Source organism: Vicugna pacos, chromosome 8 (assembly GCF_048564905.1).
Source record: "Vicugna pacos chromosome 8, VicPac4, whole genome shotgun sequence".
Taxonomy (NCBI): domain Eukaryota; kingdom Metazoa; phylum Chordata; class Mammalia; order Artiodactyla; family Camelidae; genus Vicugna; species Vicugna pacos.
This window is the reverse complement of record NC_132994.1, coordinates 19,351,019-19,357,310: the sequence shown is the minus strand read 5'-3', so window position 1 is coordinate 19,357,310 and position 6,292 is coordinate 19,351,019. Positions and strand designations below refer to the sequence as shown.

At 44.6% G+C, this 6,292-nt stretch overlaps 1 non-coding gene across 1 annotated transcript; it reads left to right on the top strand.

Moving 5' to 3' along the window:
- The first annotated feature begins 1,146 nt into the window (after window positions 1-1,146).
- Window positions 1,147-1,219, top strand: TRNAD-AUC (transfer RNA aspartic acid (anticodon AUC)). Its single transcript has one exon. It is a non-coding gene; the product is annotated as a tRNA-Asp (tRNA).
- The last annotated feature ends 5,073 nt before the right edge of the window (window positions 1,220-6,292 follow it).

The window sequence follows — 6,292 nt, the reverse complement described above, 5'->3', positions numbered from 1 at the left end:
GATGTTTGAGCCAAGTATTGTAACTACATACTGCAGACCTGGTAGACATACAAGATTTATACATCATACCCTAGATTGCCACATGTACCTGGATTGCCTTGAACATAGCAGGGGTGTTGCATCTTAGTTAAGCCACCATTTAGCTCTCTTATCTTCCCCTTTACAAGTATCCACATTTTCGGCAAATATTTAGCTCCTTAACTATAGAAAAGCAGGAGATAAATACAAATGCCTATACTAAACTATTTACAAAGTAACTGACAGAACACCTGGAATTGGCTTCAAAATAAACCAAGCAGGTGGGAAGAGAAAAGTAGGGGGGCCAGTATATAAAACAGAATTGACTGTAAGTTCCTAATTACTGAATCTGGGAGTGAGATACATGTGGGTGACTTACACTAGTCTCTCTCATTCCGAAACTGTCACAACAGAAAAGTTGGCTTTTTTTTAATAGCTCTGGAACAAATACCAATATATCCTTCATGGATGAACCTCAAAAAAAAAAGGTGAATGAAAAGTAGCCAAACAAAAAACACACACTACATGATTCTATTTATATGGGATGTTTCGAAAAGGCCAATGTGTAGAGGCAGAAAGAAGACCTATGGCTGCCTGGAGCCAGGGGTGGGAGTGAGGACTGACTGCGAATAGGCACAAGCGAACCATGAGCAGTGATGAAAATGTTCTCAAACTGCTGTGGCAACGGCTGTACAACTGTGTAAATTTACTAAACTATATATGGATAAATTTTATGCTATGTAAATTAGACCTCAACAAGCCTATTTTTAAAATAGCTCTGAAGAACAAGAGAGAGAAATGCATCCACTGTTACTTGTTAGTGCTACACTTAGGAAGATAAGACTTCTGGGAGTGTTAAAAAAAAAAACACAATCTTGACAAAAGGACACTTCCCAAGGATTTCAATGGTTCTGAACTAACATCACAGAAAAGCAGCATCTAGTCAGACATACCATTTCTTGAAGCCTCCCTACAAAACTGAAAATGAGAAATAAAAAAAGAAAAGAAGCAAACAAGGTCTGTAATTGGTGTGGCTGAAGCACAGCCTGGTCCTTCTGCAGAGCAGGAATTTACCAGACCAGGAGGACAAAATTAGAACCCTCAGTTCACAAAGCAGGAGGCGAGGGTGGAGGGTATAGCTCAGTGGTAGAGCTTGTGTTTATCACGCACAAGGCCCTGGGTTCAATCCCCAGTATCTCCATTAAATAAATACATAAATAAACCTAATTACCTACACTCCAACAAAAAAAAAAAAAGGTTAAAAAATAAAACAAAGTAGGAGACAAAAAGAACAACAGATGCAGAATAAATAACGAATAAGCAAAAAAATGAATGTAGTTTAAAGGCTGTAATTTAATTTTGAGTATCCTAAATTATCAGCTTGTGCCAGCAACATTTTTGTCTAACTTTCAGGAGATTCTAATCCATTCACAATCACCTACATGCAATCTGATTAACCTAATCAGATTAAACCTACCCTAGTAAGGAAAATAAATTTGAAACTTCATTTTCTTTTATAAAAAGAAAGTATCTCCAACGAGTTAGAAGTCACATCAAAACAGAATAAAGGAAGCTGTAAGGTCAACCAGAGCAGGGACATTGTGTTTGGGGTAGAAGCTGTGTCTGCTGCAAAGTGAAAAGTAAAACAACTTTAATTTTTCATCAATATTGTCTATCAAACAATAACCGCTAGAATGTATACTCAGATTTTAGGACAAACCTCTCACCTACAGACCTCATACGGTTCTCAAATTCTGAAACTTAGTTTGTTGTCACTTGAAAAATAAACGGTGGGATTTGAATTTTAAATTTCCCCAGGCACATTCCTCTAAATGGAAAGATGGATTTCCTCGGCCTGGGCGCAGATAGCACCAGGCTTCAGGTCGTATCTCTGCCCACATCCCCAGTTCACACACTGACTTCAGTTAGCGTCCCGCAGACTTTTTATAAACAGGATCCTGGCTGGTGACCTACTCTGCCCTCTGACAGCCCTTAGTCACTTCAGCAGAACCTTATGTTCTGAGTACCCTGGATGATCCCCCGCCCCGTCATACACAGAATTCTGTACTGTTATTCATTCAAATATTGTCTTCCCAAATGAAACTCCTAAGTAGTTACCAAAAACCAAAACCAAAACAAAAAAAAAAAAACCCCACTTGCTAACAATCCCTCTCTCCAGTGTTCCTGAGACTTGCAGAAGGACAATTCCAGACTTTGCATGTTCAACAGGCTTAGTAAGATGTCCTGAAGACCTGAGGCCGCCACCAGTTAGCTCCAGGATTCTGTCCCTTGGGGTTGCACCGAGAACGCACACTGGTCTGGGGTTGGCAGCCCCCGATTCCAATCCTGACTCCACCATTAGACATGAGAACATGGGCAAGCCAAAAACTGTTTGAGCCTCAGTTTCTTCACAAAAAAATGGACTGAAGAGGGTTGTAACCTCTAACTCGAAGGTGGTTGAAAAGATTAAATGAGATAAAGAGAAGGCGTCCTAGACAGCAGGCAGGACAGGGCTGGGGTTCAATAAACGTGAGCTGAATGCAGTATAATTAGAGGTCTGAGTTCCTGTACAGCTCTGGGAGAGAGTTTCAGGTTGACAAGTAAAAAGCACTGTTGTCTCATCCTGTAGTAGAAAAACAAGCCTGTAGAAGACTACTGGAAAATACCATGAGAGCAGGGCCTCTCGTTCCCTGAAGCCCCAGTGGGAGCTACCTATAGAATTGTTGAGCCAATTCCATTTACTTCTCCCTGTCAGAGTCCGGGGCAGGATACAAGCTGGCATCTACCTGCTCAGATGTGAGTCCAGACAGATCTGGACCTGGTTCCACCCTGGTGCTACCTGGAAGGATGAGGTCCTTTTGGGTTTTGCAGGCAGACCCCTCCTCCCCTTCTGTGGAAGAGATTTCCGCAACAGCCTCCTCCCATGACACAAGTCTTGAAGTTAGACCAGCTCCGCCCCCACTGAAAGCCACAGGGTTCCTGCCAAATCCCGTCCTTAGGATGGTTGCGGACTTCTTATCAGCTGCCAAATGTTTCCAGGCTGGGCCCCAAACCAGCAATCAATTTCCTCTTCCCACATGGTGATTTATCTAATATTCTCTCTGATGTCACAATGCGTTTCCTAACATCAGCCCTCATGGGTGGAATCAAAACAAGAACATGCAGGGAGAGGCAGGTGCTGCTCTCTAAGGCAGGGTGGGGGTGGGAGTGAGGAGGGGGTGGGAGGGTAAGGGCAGTGTGGGTGTTGGGGAGCAGAGTGACCTGTAAACTAATCCTCCTAAAAAAGCAGCATGTCCACACCGCCAGGGCCTCTGGAGAGGCAAGAGAGATTGACTGCAGGAGACAAGAGAGATTCTTACATGAGAATCTTACTCTTCCAATTGGGTAGCTGCTGCACGTAATCCAGAAGTTCCCCGACCAGCACAAGCTCAGTTGTTTGGTAATTTGGGTTGACTTTTATAGTCTTTCTGAGTCTGGAAGATACTGCTTAGAGAACTGTGACAAAGACTCTCTCCTAAACAGACTTAACCTTGGCCCCCATCCTTGCCCGGCCTGCAGAGCCCAGTATGAGCCAGAATCTTGCTAAGTCAGTTTAGCACCCTTAATACATCCCACTCTTAATATCTAATCACCCTCAATATCTGATCAAATTCCTCATCATCCACCATCCTTTAGGTGATACCTGATCACCATGGCCTGCCTTCAGCAAGAATCCTGTTTAGCCAGTGTTCCCCTTCCTTGATGTCTCCTCTTAGTAATCCTCCCCACCCTCCAACCCGCTCCTTGGCTATAAATCCCCACCTGTTCTCATCACATTCAGAGCTGAGCCGATCTCTCTCCCCGCTATAGCAGCAGTCTTAACAACCTATCACAATAGTCCTGAATCAAATCTTCCTTACCATTTTAACATGTATCATGATAATCTTTTCTTTAACAATGGTTAGCAGGTTGAATGGTGGCCCCCCAAAAGTTATGTCCCTGTCCTAAGACTGGGAACTTGTGAGTATGTGACCTTCCATGGCAAAAGAGTGGATATTACTTTTTTGGGCCCTAAATGCAATCACAAGTATCCTTATAAGAGAGGCAGAGGGATCTTTGGAACATAGACACACAGAAACACACAGAAGAGGAAACAGTGATGTGAAGACAGAGGCAGAGACTCGAGTGATGTAAACTCAAGCCAAGAAGTACTTGCACCCCCAGGGGGCTGGAAGAGTCAAGAACAGAACCTGCCCTCGAGCCTCTGGAGGGAGTTCGCCCATGCCAATACCTGTATTCTGGGCTCCTGGTTTCCAGAACATGAGAGAATAAATTCCTGTGGTTTTATGCCATCTGGTTTGTGGTCATTTATTATAACAGCCACAAGAAACTTATACAGTGTAGGGGGAATAGAAGTATGTCTTAGTCCATTTGGGTGGCTATAACAAAATACCATGGACCAGGTAGCTTATAAAGAACAGAAATTTATTTCTCATGGTTCTGGAGGCTGGGAAGTCCAGGATCAAGGTGCTGGCCGATTAAGTGTCTGGTGAGGGCTTGCTTTATTTCATAGATGATGCCTTTTCTCTTTGTCCTCACATGGTGTAAGGGACAAGGGAGCTCTTTGAGGCCTCTTTTAGGCACTAATTCCATTCACGAGGGCTCCACCCTCATGTCCTAACCACCTCCCAAAAGCCCCACCCCCAAAGACCATCACATCGGGTATTCAGTTTCATCATATGACTTTTGGGGGGAACACAAACCACAGCAAAGTGAGAAGTGGGTTTGGCAGGCAGCTAAAGTACTAAGGAGCAATATATTCAAACCGATCACTTGACTTGACATTTTTACATAAGCTTGAATTATTTTTGTAATAAAAACCAATCATTAAAGCCATAAAACACAAGAGTATGTGACATTAGGGGGCTGGGGGAGAGTGAAGATATAAGAAGGTATCATGCAGGTTAGAAAGGCAGCTGAGGTGACCTAGAACTTTAGCTGCTATTTCTCAACCTGAAGAAATAAAAGTTGATGTGACCCCAAATGTACTCACACCCAAATGTACACACACTCATTCAAGAAAACAAAAAAGTATCAAACGGTCCAGTTCTAGAAGAAGGAGCATGATGTGGGGAGGGTCTGTTCTAGAATCTGAACTCCTGCATCCAGACTGCTTTCACATTGAGGAACATGATCTTCTTCATCTGGTTTAAAGCTGTTCACTACCCATCACAGGAATGAGACTAAGCATGAATTGATACTTTCAAGAAAATAAGATGCCATAAAAAATATATCTTTTCAGGAAAATGGAGTGAGAAGTACAAGCTCAAGAATAAGAAGTGGCGAGTGACTAAAGCAGCCGTCTAGCAGGGTGTGCGTTGTCCTCTGCAGTGGGCAGGGGCCAGGGGGCACTGGTGGCCACCACATGTTCACACAGGAGTGCAGCCACCCGAGTTAACAAGCAAACCTCGCCCTGTAATTTCTGCCTCGTCACCCGGTGTTAGGAGCCTAAGAAGCAGTACAATAAACTATCAAATGATCCTTTATAAACAAGGCACCACTCAAGCCACCACAAAGGCAGGAGGCAGAGACGAACGTGGCAGCTCTGTCTCCTGTTACTCCCTTTCACAATCTGTGCTCAGGTCAGACCGCTTGCTGGGCCCCCTTCTCTCTCCCCACACAGGGTTTTGCCTCCCTCTCCTGTGGTCTTTCCAGAAATGCCCTCCCTTCTGTAGTTTCTGCCAATGAAAATCCAAACTCAGGGTCCCACGGCAGCCACAACAAACTGCCACAAACTTGGTGACTTAAGACAATAGCAGTTTATTCTCTCAAGGGTCTGGAGGCCAAAACTTCAAAACTGAGGTGTCAGCGAGCCTGTGCTCCCTCTGGAAGCTCTTAGGGGAGAATCTCGCCCGTGCCTCTTGCAGCTTTGGAGGGCTACAACATCCTCAGCCCTTTTTCCAAATAAGGGAACACTCACAGGTCCCAAAGATAAGGATTTGAGGACCAGTAGATTTTGGGGGCCAGCATTCTAGTGAAGACGCAGGCCGAGCTGAGCTATCACCACTCACTGGAAGCCTTCCCGGGTCTCACTGTCTGAACCTCAGAGGATGGTTTTATCTGTCCTCTCACAGATACACCCTGCAGCTTCTCCAGTGTCCACTGAGATCAGCCAGCCCGCTGTGTCTCCAAAGTGGGGCCTCCCGGGGCAGGCGCTCACCAAGCTAAGGAGGAGGAGGTAATTATGTATCCTCATCGCCGCTGCCACCAAGCTGTGTGACAGTCACCTTCTGTG